This window comes from Bison bison, unplaced genomic scaffold, assembly GCF_000754665.1.
Source record: "Bison bison bison isolate TAMUID 2011002044 unplaced genomic scaffold, Bison_UMD1.0 scf7180017864237, whole genome shotgun sequence".
NCBI lineage: Eukaryota > Metazoa > Chordata > Mammalia > Artiodactyla > Bovidae > Bison > Bison bison.
The window spans coordinates 2,381,004-2,396,421 of record NW_011494809.1 but is presented as its reverse complement, the minus strand read 5'-3'; positions in this window follow the sequence as shown (position 1 = coordinate 2,396,421).

The window sequence follows — 15,418 nt, the reverse complement described above, 5'->3', positions numbered from 1 at the left end:
AGCTGTGGCTTTGTAGTAGAGCCTGAAGTCAGGTAGGTTGATTCCTCCAGTTCCATTCTTCTTTCTCAAGATCGCTTTGGCTATTCGAGGTTTTTTGTATTTCCATACAAGTTGTGAAATTATTTGTTCTAGCTCTGTGAAGAATACTGTTGGTAGCTTGATAGGGATTGCATTGAATCTATAAATTGCTTTGGGTAGTGAAAAGCATATCCAAGTAGATTTTCTTCTCTTTATCTCCACCATTGCCAAACTATGTCACTATTACAATATCCTGGTTGATATTGGTCCATCTCCACATTTGGACTGTGGCTATCCATTCCCAATAGGGAGGTCAAAATAAGCTGAACACCAGTTAACTTCATAGGGACAAACATACACTACATGTACATAAAATCCTTGAACGGCTTTCCATCATCTTCATAATATGAATACAAATCCTATTATTCTTTAGTTCTACTTGGCAATACAGCTGTCTTCTTGGTTAAAAACATTGTCTGTAATCAGGTAGATAATATACAAATTTTATCAGGTAGATAGTATACAAATTTTAGTTTCACCACATGATAGCTGTTTGACTATGGATAAATTATTACACTTTTTTTCTCTAATCTCCTCACTTGAAGTATGAAGATAATAACATTAACCAATTCTTAGAGTTTACTATGAGGATTAAATGGGTTAATTCACAGAAAGTACTCAGAATGTTTGATACTCACAAGTATTTGATACCTATTTGCATAGTATCATCATATTACCATTATCATAAATCATCATACTGATCATCATCATCTTCATCACCTGAGTGTAAGAATTTCTGTTAGAAACCTTCCTTGACCTCTAAATCAGGTTTTCTTCTCCTTATCTCTACTTCATAGCACTTGTCACAGGTGATGAAAGCAAAGGTCTATTTCTCCCTTACCAACCCATATTCTGAAGGAAGTTAGTTATCATATCTTGGCATATTTAGAGCACAAACTGGATATGCAATAAGTGTACATTAAATGAATGAAGTCAAACTATCTAAACACTAGTAGTGACATACATTGCAAACCAATGTTTCATATATGTCTCTAACACTTCATTGCCTTCTGATAAAAATATCTCGAGAAGTTTCAAACAATGGAAAGTGTCAAAGGTCAAATGGGGAAATTATTGATTATATGGGAACTAATTAAAATGTATTAATGCTCATCATTCATAAAATTTAAAAAATAATAGAAAAAAAAGCCTTTAACTCTGAATTAAACCAGAGCACTAGAATGAGAGTAAGCACTGCTGTTCCCTAAATCTCGAAATAAAAATATAATAAATTATTGTATTGGCAATTTTCAGAATTTAGTACATGTATGAAGCTTGGTTCAAAAAGTAATATAAGCTAACTGCACAAATTTAGATTATTTTCAGGTATAACCATGTATAGTGTGCTGCATGCTAAATTACTTCAGTCATATCTGACTTTTGTGACCCTATGGACCACTACTCTGTGCGTAGGATTCTCCAGACAAAAGTACTGGAGTGGGTTGCTGTGCCCTCCGCCAGGGAATCTTCCTGACCCTGGAATCAAACCCCTCTTCTCTTCTGTATCCTGTGTTGGCAAACTGGCTCTTTAGCACTAGTGCCACCTGGGAAGCCCACGTGCAGAGTAAACACTCATTGACAAGTGACAGAAAAGATGAATATTTAGAAAGACATTTCCATTTTAAAGAACAGCCTGACACTACCACAAGTCATGTCAGAATGGTCTGACAGCATTCCCCAAAATGTTGTCATCACACTTCTATCTCAATTTTTTAAAATTGCACTATGTACTCCCAATAATTTATCTTTGTACTTATTTATATGCATTTTATTATAAATATTATATACATTATAAAACATATTCCCTCAATATAGGGTAAGATGAAAAATGAACTATCAAGTTTTAGTAACTTACTATCACACCCAAATGGATTATGTTGCAAATTGCCTCCTCTTGGTGTACCCTGCTTTGAAGACTCCTGCTGTAACCCATGTAACACGGTACTGGAATGTATCCCTGAACTGATCCTGAGTGACTTCTTTTTCTTTTTTTCTCTACCCTTATCATAGCCATTTTTTAACAGAATCTTTTCCAAAGATATTAATTCCTTCATTTATTTCTTAGCTATTCCAACTTTCTACTTGTCTCTAATGAAAAAAGTCATTTAAACTTGAGAGCTATGGTACATTTTATTCAATATCAAGAATTTTTTAAAAAGTATCAAGCCTATACTTTCTTCAAATTAAGATACTCCTTATGGTTCATTTCCAGTGGTAGGTAATCCCCATCTCAAATCACTTTGCTAAGAACATTGATATTTGATAAATACATTTTCAGGGAGCAGTTATCCCCAAACTCCACTTTCATCAGGCATTGTCCCACCACAAAATATGATCAGAGATTAAGGACTCTGGGGACTCATGGGCTCTGAACTCATCAGCCTCAAATCCTACTATAAATTATCCAAATGAGGCACTTGGCAAGATTCTTAACTGATTGTGCTATTCGGAACACCTCCATTTCAATTAGAGGTAACCATGATACATGACAGCACAGAACAAAACTAATAATTTTTACTGATGTCAGGAAAGGTTATAGGACTTCAGGGAATTACAGCAAGTATTTCAAGAAATGCACGTTCACGGCAGCTTTCCTGGTCCATGTGTCTGCTTCTTGAATGAGAGGGTTTTATCTTAGTTTTCTGGTTCATGTCAAATAGATTCAGAGAATATTCATATATAAAAGTCTGGTTGGCAGAGAAAATTGCTATGCTAAGGACTAAAATAGTCAGTGCTGAACCCCTGAATTTTGAATCCTTTAGGAGATGAGATGTATCTTCAATTTTAATCCTGAGCCTGGGTAAGCAATATGCAAGCAGGTGAAACACCTAACACTCAGAAGAAGTGAAAAGATTCAGGGGTCACAAATATCTACTCTTCCTGGATCAGTAGAAATCTTTAAATCCCTCATTAATGTTATATCTTAAAGCCAATTTTAACTGAGTATATCTGAGCAGTATACCACATCAGCTAACATACGAGGTTCCCTAACTTTAAAGATTGTACTGAAGATTTATTTCTCTGAATTTTGGAGTTTTTGCTGAGCAGGAAACTAATAAATTCCATTCTTGGAGCAAACTGTGGGATATGAGGAATTAGGCATGTCATAATGTTAGAAAGCAGTTAGAGTCAATGATTTTGGTACAAATATAAAAGTCACAAAAATCTGGGGTTTTTTGTACTAACTGGACTAATTACCAACTTTATGGCGTTGACCTCCTTTTTCTTACTTTTATTAATTTTTTTTAATTTGGGTCTTGGTTGACAGAAGCTCACAGGCTCAGTATCTGTGCTGCTCAGGCTTAGTTGCTCTGCAGAGTGTGGAATCTTACTTCCTCGTCCAGGGATTGAACCTATGTTCCCTGCATTGCAAGGCAGATTTTTAACCACTGGACCACAAGAGAAGTCCTTTCTCCTTCTTTCTGACTCTGATTTAAAATTTTCCACTCCCTATCCTTTTCTCCAGATAAGAAATATTGTAAGAATTTATTCATTATTCCTTTTTTAAAATTAATTCAGAACACACATATTGTGTGCATTCTAAGTCACTCAGTCATGTCTGACTCTCTGCAACTCTAAGTACTGTAGCCTGCTAGACTCCTCTGCTCATGGGATACTCCAGGCAAGAATACTTGAGTGTGTTGCCATACCCTTCTCCAAGGGATCTTATCAACCCAAGGATCAAAACCTGCTCTCTTACATCTCCTGCGTTGGCAGTGGGTATTTTTTTTTATCACTAGCACCACCTGGGAAGCCATTAACCAAGATGGAAGGATACAAAAATGAAAAAGTTCTTCCTCACCTCAAAGAGCTTTTGCGTAGTCTTGCTGAAGAGACAAATTAAAGCTAGCATTCCCTGGTACAATACAATGAAAAGGGCACTTCACCTTCATTTTATTCCTCCTCAAAATTCGTATCTTCGAGTTAACCAAGAGAACAACATCAAACCCAAATTGAAGGACAGTTTATAAAACATCTGACCAGTTATCCTCAAATTATCAGGATAACGAAAAATGAGTTAAGATTGAGACACTTTCACAGACCAGAGTAGACTTAAAGAGCCAATGATAAATAATGCAGTGTGTTATTCTGGATTAGATCCTGGAAACACACACACACACGTTAAAAGGCATTAGTGAAAAACCTGGTGAAGTCAAATAAAGTCAGAAGTTTAATGTACCAATAATGGTTATCTTGTTTTGACAAAAGTCATGATAATGTGAAATATTTACATCAGTGGAAACTGGGTGAGTGTTATACAGGAACTTTTGTACTACTTTTGCAAACTCTTCTAGAAATCTAATGTATGTATGTGTGTATATGTTCAGTTGTGCCCGAGTTTTTGCAGCCCCATGAACTATAGCCCGCCAGGCTTCCCTGCCCATGGAATTTTCCAGACAATAATCCTAAAGGGTGCCGTTTCCTATTCCAGGGGATCTTCCCATCCTAGGGATTGAACCCATATCTCTTGCATCTCTTCCATTGGCAGGTGATTCTTTACAACTAGTGCCACAAAAAAATCTAAAATTACCCCTAAATAAATGCTTACAGAAAAATAAAAAAGCACAAGAAAACTATAATATAATCAAAATATCACAATATCCATTCAGTTCAGTTCAGTCGCTCAGTCGTGTCCGACTCTTTGCGACCCCATGAATCGCAGCACGCCAGACCTCCCTATCCATCACAAATTCCCGGAGTTTACTCAGATTCATGTCCATCGAGTCAGTGATGCCATCCAGCCATCTCATCCTCTGTCGTCCCCTTCTCCTCCTGCCCCCAATCCCTCCCAGCATCAGAGTCTTTTCCAATGTGTTAACTCTTCGCATGAGGTGGCCAAAGTACTTTGTTCCTTCCAAAGAACACCTAGGGCTGATCTCCTTCAGAATGGACTGGTTGGATCTCCTTGCAGGCCAAGGGACTCTCAAGAGTCTTCTCCAATACCACAGTTCAAACAATATCCATTAGATAAGAACAAAGTTCTACTAGACTCTGGAAGTGAGGGATAATATTTTTGCATGAATAAAAGATGACTGCTTTTGTAGAAACCTGCAACAACTATTGCAGAAGCTAACCCAAACTTATGCTACATCCCTTTACAAAGACAAACAACCTTAGGGGTCTATTCTATGGGTCTAACCTTAGACACAGAGAAGGTAATGGCACCCCACTCCAGTACTCTTGCCTGGAAAATCCCATGGATGGAGGAGCCTCGTGGGCAGCAGTCCATGGGGCCACTAAGAGTCAGACAGGACTGAGCGACTTCACTTTCACTTTTCACTTTCATGCATTGGAGAAGGAAATGGCAACCCACTCCAGTGTTCTTGCCTGGAGAATCCCAGGGACTGGGAAGCCTGGTGGGCTGCCGTCTATGGGGTTGCACAGAGTCGGACACGACTGAAGCGACTTAGCAGCAGCAGCAGCAGCAACCTTAGACACAATGCAAAAATATTTTTATAAGGTAAAAGACAGAGTCTCTGTTTTCCTATAATTACAAATATACAGAGTTGTGGGGGAAGGATGTTTTAGGACATATGCAGACAAGAGGTGGTATTCTTTCCCCAGAATTTTTTTTTTTTTAATAATAAAAGCTTGTTTAAAATTTGACATGCCTTTTATTATCACCATGCACCAGCAACCTTATACAATATCAGTGGCAACATGCTTCTCCTCGTTGAGCTGGACATCTTTAGCCATCACCCTCCTGCCTTTGACACTTCATTCTAGGCAGTTATGTCTCTGTAATACAGAGTCAGACTCTACTTTTTGATGTCTGCCTGCTGACAGCTATGAAGCCTCACCTTTCCCTTTTCTGCTTATGACCTACATTTGGGCCAGCTGATATAAAAGCTCAGGTGTGCCCTTCTTTGGCACAGATGGGAAGTTGAAGGCGGGTAATCATCTGCACATGCATGCGAGGCCTCATCCCAGATATATCTCCTGAAGAATGTGAAAACCTTAATGAGTCTCCTTTTTTGATCTCTCAATCAATGTTCATATCTTCTTGAGAGCCTCCTTACTCTCCCTAGAAAGCTTGATCATGTGAGAAATAATTTTTTTCATATTCTCTTAGTGTGTATGTGACGTCATCAGCTTTGACAGAAAAACAACTTTTATGTGAGGGGTCTATATTTTTTATGTAAAGTATCCACAACAGGTTCACAGGGTCAAGAACTGAAAATATCATTTAAGACATAATTGATTGAGAACTGTCTTAGAGTAGGAATATGATACAAAAAGGGAAAAACAAAAACAACTATTACTGTTGTTAGCAGCTTCTATTTCATTTAGAGTTTGCTTCCCATGGGTGCCCAGGGAAGCACTCATCCTTTGGTCAGCCTTTCTCTCTCCTTTTCTATGTAATCTTTGCAGGAACCCTGCTTAATCATGTCAATTCCCTTCAGTCAGGTCTATTGTGCCAGGGCCCTTGCAGTTGAACAGATAATTTCTATTCATCCTAAAATGACTTCCCTGGAAGGTCAGATGGTAAAGAATCTGCCTGCATTGCAGGACACCCAGGTTTGATCCCTGGATCAGAAAGATCCTCTGAAGAAGGAAATGGTTACCCACTCCAGTATTCTTGCCTGGATAATTCAACGGACAGAGGAACCTAGTGGGCTACAGTCCAGGGGGTCTCAAAGAGTTGCACATGACTGAATGACTAACACTTTCAAATTGTTATCACTTCAGCAGGAAGAACATTAGATCTTAGAGAACAGCAGGAAGAATATTAGAGGAGACCTTATTATATTTATACAATTTCTACAATTTCTAGAATAGATAGTAATAACATTTAATTGACTAAAGTTTCCTCAGTTGTCATTCAGGTAGGTTTAGACAATGAAATGAGATGCTATCTTTTACATACTTTGAATTGCTAGTACTGGATGAGCTATCCAAGAGGATCTGGAAAAAGGAAAAATGGGTAGCTCAGCAAGTGTACTCTAAAATAGATGTAATGCCAATAAGATATATATATTTTCTATCTTAAGGCATTATAGAATTGAAGGAATACCATCAATTTATCTAAAATTCTATGAGGAGATGAGAAATAGCAATGCATAAAACGATACTACCAATTATATGACACTCCTTGTCATTTTAAAATATCTTTAAGCAAAAACTTATGTTATATTTGTTCAACAAACTTGTCTTGGAGGATAATACCAACCTCAATTCAGTTCAGTTCAGTCGTTCAGTCGTGTCCAACTCTTTGCGACCCCATGAATTGCAGCAATACCAACCTATTCCTAATTAATAATAATCAACCTTAAGTTTAGATTGTTCCAAAGCTCACCCTGTGCCCTTTGCTACACAGTTTGATGAAATTTGACTGTCTAGAATCTACTGGGTGTGATGAAGCAAATGCAAGCTTTGTAAGTGACGGTATTGACCTTTGTGATGACTTTGTGTTAGACTTCATAAAGCTAACTAGACTTCACAGACGGCACAGTTAAACCTTACTCTCACAGCACAGATGAACAAAAAAAATAAATAAAGGGAGGCCTAAGCAGTTACAGGGCAGGGATGGAGGTGGGGGGAGGCATAAGTGGATGGCATGCTTTCCTGAGTCTGGGCCACATTCAAACTCTGCTCAGCTCTGCACACTGCCACATGCCACTGTGCTTTTCCGTCCCCCGTTCACACCACTACTGCAAATGGTATCATTTTGCAACTAATTTACTCGCTTAGTTTTGGCCATTAGTCATTCCCAATATCCTCAATCTGCAGGTAATTTTCCACATTATTAGTTACCCACCTGTCTTATTAAACTGGACTTTCTGAAACCCTGTGTGCCTGCATTTTCTGCACCTTTAGATCAAGCAAATAATTGCCCATACCTGGATGGAAGAATTTAATAGGAAGATTATAGTTGATTCCAAAAGTTAATAACTATAGCATCTGGTTTCCCTTTTTAACATTTAAATGATAAATTCAGTGTTCATGGAGAGAGAGAATAGGAATGAGTCAGCTCACCAGAGTCTAAAATCTTCTTAATCTTTTGTGGTTAGGTTAAATACAGATGAGCAGAAGGTAGGTTTTAATCTCTGCTCTAATGTACTTCATCTTTGACCCTAAGGGACCCATCTTGATCATATTAAAAAAAAAAAAAAAGAAGAAGAAGAAGAAGCTTTTTTCATTGATAGAAAGTTTAGTCCTGATAAGAAAGATGGCCAAGTCCTCTGTTTTCACGCAGTGTCTCTGATGTCTTTGGTTGCTCTGAATGAGAGACTACAGCTGCTTTGAGACATCTTCAACTCATTTTCATTCACATCTCCATAAAACCATCTGCACAGGATTCCTTTTTAAATATTGCTGGGTGAAACTCAGGACATTATTTTCTAAACCAGGTCAGGAAAATCTAGCACAAAAAACCCAAACTTTCAGCACTGAGGGCCAGGATTGCAATTTGCCATAAGTCTAAGGAGAGTGCCTCATTTGCAATTAAATTGACATTTATTTTTATCAAAAATAAATGTGCTGGCCACAATATTTGCTGGGAGTTAAGGTTTGATTTTTAATCTGAAAGGAGCTCCATATTCACTCGTAATAAAAACAGAAAGCCTACATTTTTCCAAGAATCATCCTACATGGTTTTCTTAAACGAAACAATCATCAAACTCTAAGGCTCATAGGTCTGCCCTGAGATGGGCAAAATAGAGAAAATGGCAATTACACAAACTTCATATTATGGTATTTTCAAGTCTATTTAATCATCCACTTAAATTTCAGAAATCCTTGATTTTCTGTACCTCTCTTCTAGACCTTTTCTGCCCACCTCTTTTAATAAAAATGTACCCTTGTGAGACACACTTACCAGGAGTGGAAATCTGCTTAACACAGAAGAACCTATTAATGATGATGTGTTTTAGGATTACAGAATGTAAAAGAGCATCCGTGATTCTATCCAAGGCTCAGGTAAAATATAATTATTATTCTCAAGTATTGCTTGCTCCGCTGAACTTTTGTATATCTTATTAGCTCTACTGCTGATTTTTTTTTTTCAGGTTATTATCTTAGTCTCTATACATGCCTCCATATCTGCCCAATAGGACTATGAACTTAATATAAGCAAAAATCTAGGTCAGGAATGAGCAAAGTAAAGACCACATACCAATCCTGTTGGCCATTTAGTTTTATAAATAAAGCTCTATTGAAATGTAGAACCAGGTATTTGTTATGTATTTTCTATGACTGCTTTTCTGCTAAGACAGCAGAGTTTATTAGGTATCCCAGAGGCTGCAGGGTAGCCAGCAAAGCCTAAAATATTTACTTTCTGACCCTTAACAGTGAAAAAATAAATAAATAAATGTTTGTTAATCTCTAGTCTAGACTGCTTGGTATTGCTTGGTATTCTTTCAGTGACTGATGTAATGATCTGTCCCTAGGTATTCAACACATTTTGAAGACACATTTTAAGGATGGGCTGTGCCATGCTAATCACTTAAGTCATGTCTGATTCTTTGCAACCCTATAGACTGTAGTCCACCAGGATCCTCTGTCCATGGGACCCTCTTGGCAAAGGAATGGGTTGCCATTTCCTTCTCCACATTTTAAGGATAGCCATTTCTAAACATTATCTATTGCTACAGGATATTTCCTCCATGCTAAAGGATTACCTCCAATGTTTTGGGTAATGTGGCAAACTTTTAAACCCAACCCTACTTCAGGTTGATGGGAGTAGTTCCTAATACTGTTAGCAGTGTCAATACCACTACTATTGTACTTCCCAAGGCACTTTCCTTTAGTCAGGTATCCATGTGATAAAGAGAAGAAGGGCAAAGAACATATCAAGATGGCTTATCATCTTAACCTTGGGACTTATGAAGGTCTGTGATTTTATTCTTGTAAGCTACTGAATAAAAGGGGGAAGACAAGAGATCTCTTCAGGAGAATTGGAAATATCAAGGGAACATTTTGTCCAAAGATAGTCACAATGAAGGACAGAAATGTTAGAGACCTAGTAGATGCTGAAGAGATCAAGAAGAGATAGAAAGAATACACAGAAGAACTTGTACAAAAAAGATCTTATGAACTGGATTACTACAATGGTGTGGTCAGTCACCCAGAGCCAGACAGGTAGACCTTAGGAAACACTGCTGTTAATGAAGTTACTGGATGCAATGGAATTCCAGTAGAGCTATTCAAAACCCTAAAGGATGACGTCATCAAGGTGTTACATTCAATAAGTCAGCAAATCTGGAAGACCCAGCAGTGGCCACAGGACTGGAAAAGTTCATTCCTCATTCCAATTCCCAAGAAGGGTAGTACCAAAGAATGTGCTAACCATCAGATAATTGCACTTATCTCCCATGCTAGTAAGGTCAGCCTTAAAATCTTGCATGCTAGGCTTCAGCTTTATACAAACCAAGAACTTCCAGATGTCCAAGCTGAGTTTAGAAAAGGAAGAGGAACCAGAGATCAAATTGCCGACATTCACTAGATCATAGAAAAAGTAAAGGAATTCCAGAAAAACATCTACCTCTGTTTCATCAACTATGCTAAAGCCTTTCACTGTGTAGATCATGACAAACTGTGGAAAGCTCTTAAAGAGATGGGAATACCAGACCATCCTACCTGTCTGTTGAGAAACCTGTATGTGGGTCAAGAAGCAATAGTTAGACCCCTGTATGGAATAAATGATTGGTTCAAGATTGAGAAAGGAACACAATGGGCTGCCTGCTGTCACCCTGTTTGTTTAATCTATATGCTGAACACATAATGAGAAATGCCAGGCTGGATGAGTTACAAGCTGGAATCTAGATAGGTGGAAGAAACATTAACAATCTCAGATATGCAGATGATACCACTCTAACAGCAGAAAGCAGAGAGAAACTAAACAGCCTCTTGATGAGGGTGAAGGAGGAAAGTGAATGAGCCAGCTTAAAACTAAATATTAAAAGAACTAAGATCATGGTGTTCGGCCCCATTACTTCATGACAAATAGAAGGGGGAAAGGTGGAAGTAGTGACAAATTTCCTCTTCTTGGTTTCTAAAATCACTGTAGATGGTGACTGCAGCTATGAAATCAGAAGACGGTTGCTTCTTGGCAGGAAAGCTATGACTAAAAACCTAGACAGTGGATTGAAAAACAGAGACATTACTCTGCCAACAAAGGTCCGTATAGTCAAGGCTATGGTATTACCAGTGGTCATGTACAGTTGTGAGAGCTGGACAGTAAAGAAGGCAGAATGCCAAAGAAGTGGTCCTTTGAACTGTGGTGCTGGAGAAGCCTCCTGAAATTCCCCTGGACAGCAAGGAGATCAAACCAGTCAGTCTTCACTCATTGGATGGACTGATGCTGAAGCCGAAGCTCTAATATTTTCATCATCTAATGTGAACAGCTGACTCATTGGAAAAGTCCCTCATGCTGGGAAAGATTGAGGGCAGAAGAAGAGTGCATCAGAGGATGAGATGGCTGGCTGGATAGCATCACTGGAGCAATGGACATGAACTTGGGCAAACCTCAGGAGATGGTGAGGGACAGGGAAGCCTGGTGTGCTGCAGTCCACAGGGTTGCGAAGAGTCAGACATGAATGGGTGACTCAGCAACAACAAAAGATACTGACACTTCTTCAATTTGGATTCCATACATGAATGAGCATTGTCGAAAGGTAAAAATTAAGTCTGTTATGGGACATCTTGTCCTCTCTTTTCAAGCATTCACCAATGCCGTTGTCCTTAAAGCTTGAACATAAATAAACATATAGTTCAGAGTCACACCTAGAGTTTTATTTAGAAGTATCTGGAAGCATTGTTGTTGGTGGTGTTTTCTCAAAGATATTCTAACTCCACTGGGATGGGAGCAGAGAAAGAAAATACAAATGTCTTGTCATTCAGATCCTTTTCATGCAAAGGCAGTCTCTAAAGTGAATATGGACTCCCCCCCACCAGTCAAGTCCACACTACCTGTATAAGCATCTCTGGAATAAAATTTCAAAAATGAAATAACAGAGCCCTTATGGCACTAATTACCCACCTCCCGCACCTCAGCAAAAGCATCTGCAGGGGTCCCCATGTCAATTAAAATGTCGGGAACATAAATGTTGAATTTTGGCCTGCATTTTATATATAGCTTATGATTAGGCTCTATCCTTTCTGATCCATAAAGCATCAAATTTGAGTTTTCTATCTCTTAGGAGTTTATGGCTAATACTCTTTTAGTTATTACACTTTAATGCAATTAATGTTATAACTTAATGCATATGACTTGAGGTTGTTAAGGCATTTGATTACTTGGCTGAGTACATCACATGAAAATTTAGTTGCAGGACATTGTTTAGGTGTTGTTACACTGTGTAGTTTTGTTAATTGATGGGTATGAACATATGCCTAGAGCTTATAAGTTTAGGCTATCTCTCCCTTCGTTCAGACTCATAGAAATATTGGGGACCAAGAACAATGAACAAAAATTCTGTTCATCTTTCTGAAGATGCCTACATAGAAGTCTCCCTCATCTTTAAAATAATGCCACCCTTATTCCTGATTTTAATTCCTAGAAATACGTTCTATTTCCAACTTCTTCTTAAACTGAGGCAACCTGTAGCAAAGAAACCTCTGACATCTTGCCAGCAGAAAAACCTGAGCAACTGTCAGCCAAAAACTGGGAGGAAAAGAATAGAACTTCAAATGAGAAAGCAGTTGTTTGGAGCCTTTGGGACTCCACTGGCATGGAACCAGATGAACTAAAATCCACAGGTCTGTTTCCTGCATAAACAGGTGAAGACAGGGCTGGGAGAGGTGTGAAAATAGTTCTTCAGCCATACTTTATAATATACAGTTCCCAAGGTGCCCTCCTACATCTGTTCTGCATTTTGGCAGGAAGGCATGCCAGGCACTGACATTCTACAGTACAACAGGCAGTTTATATAAGGAAAAAAGTAGTGAAATCTCGATCATTTCCTTCTTCAAAATGAATGAGATATAATTCTTTTGAACTCTTTCATTTCATTTTATTTCAAATGAATTCAAACATAGAAAAATTGAATTATTACCATCCAACTTCTGTTGGGTGGAAATTTCAAGGTAAAAAAGTGGAAACTTCAAAAATGAAATTCAATTTAAATGTAAAGCCATGGATTTAGATATGCCCTGCTGTCTATAGTCTTTTGGGAAAATGTTGTAACTTGATGGCAAAATATTTTCCACTTTCTTTCATTTATTTCGTTCATAGAGAAGAGACAGGCAGAAAGACAGAGACAGTTATAATATCCTGTGCTAGAGTTGTATGAAAGGTTATACAAAATGGAAACCCACAGCCCATGTTCTCCAGTACTATAAAGTCATTGAGAGCTGCAATTGGGAATTCCCCCCAAGTTATTGGTTTTCTCTGGTGGTTCAGCTGATAAAAAATCCACCTGCAATGCAGGAGACCTGGATTCAAACCCTGGGTTGGGAAGATTCCCTGGAGAAGGGAACAGGTACCCACTCCAGTATTCTGGCCTGGAGAATTCCAGACCATATAGTACATGGAGATGCAAAGACTCAGACACAACTGAGCAATTTTTACTTCACTTTCACTTTCACCTAAGTTATTTCAGCAGCTCAAAAGAGCTGCTACAACAGTGTGTCTGAAAAAAAAAAAAATGAACCAAGCCATTAACAGTAAAGTTGGGAAGGAGGAAAACAATTCAAAAATATTTATCCTGTTTTTGCTTTGTATAAGCAATACATGTTAGTGCATGTTCATTGTAGGTAAGGTAGACAATAGATATAAGCTAAACAAAATGAAATTACCACATTTCACCACCTGGTATACAGTGTGTCTATATGAGTCTTTTAGAATCTGTATTTAAAATAGAAATGTATATGAATAGGAATTGACATGATTAGGATTAGATATGCAGATTGATGTAGAGAGAATGATCAAAGGTGATTTGTTATTATTAACTGAACCTGAGTTGTAAACAACATAGATACAATCAGTAAGATTTTGTTTTTTGTTTTTAATCAGTAGGATTTTGAAGCATTGTTTTATCCTAAGTATCACCAGACCATGATATCTATAATCTATCTAAGGAGAAATAATACCAATAATATTAATGTCAAGGACATATAATAGATGTTGAATATCTACTACATGACAGGTGCCTGGTTAAACACTGTCCTACATTGATTCAACTAATCCTCACAATAGCCCTGCGATTATAGATGCTGCTTTGTTTACTCTGGAGATGTGATGAATACATAAGGATACATGGCATAAGCATACACGCTTAGCAAGTGGTAATCCTTTATTTCTATGTGGGTAACTGTCCTTTAAGGTCCAAATTCTGAATTGCTATGCTTTATGGCCCAGAAGAAAGAGGAGAATGAAAAAGTTTGCTTAAAGCTCAACATTCCGAAAACTTAAGATCATGGCATCTGGTCCCATCACTTCATGGGAAATAGATGGGGAAACAGTGGAAACAGTGTCAGACTTTATTTATTTATTTATTTTTTTGGCTCCAAAATCACTGCAGATGATAATTGCAGCCATGAAATTAAAAGACGCTTACTCCTTGGAAGGAAAGTTATGACCAACTTAGATAGCATACTAAAAAGCAGAGATATTACTTTGCCAACAAAAATCCATCTAGTCAAGGCTATGGTTTTTCCTGTGGTCATGTATGGATGTGAGAGTAGGACTGTGAAGAAGGCCGAGTGCCAAAGAATTGATGCTTTTGAACTGTGGTGCTGGAGAGGACTCTTGAGAGTCCCTTAGACTGCAAGGAGATCCAACCAGTCCATCCTAAAGGAGACCAGTCCTGGGTGTTCATTGGAAGGAATGATGCTGAGGCAGAAACTCCAATACTTTGGCCACCTCATGCAAAGAGTTGACTCATTGGAAAGGACCCTGATGCTGGGAGGGATTGGGGGCAGGAGGAGAAGGGGACGCCAGAGGATGAGATGGCTGGATGGCATCACCAACTCGATGGACATGAGTTTGGGTGAACTCCAGGAGTTGGTGATGGACAGTGAGGCCTGGTGTGCTGCGATTCATGGGGTTGCAAAGAGTCGGACAGGACTGATCGACTGAACTGAACTGAACTGATGGCCCAGAATCACAAGTACTTATATTGTTTCATTTTCCTTTCATTCTTATTCTCTAGTATTATTGAGTAATTTCTGCCCAGGCACACTGTAAGCTCCTACATTTCACAGACCGTATTCTATACTTATTCTCTTCTTCTCTACTTCTACATGACAGAGTTGAGATTTTGAAGGATTGATCTATTATTGGTAAAAGGTTAAACATGAGTGGGATAACGACAGAGAATCTAGGAATTTCAGTTTGACATTTTAACTACTGAATAAATGTTATCATTAGTTAGCATTTTACTCTTATTATTATGCAGCA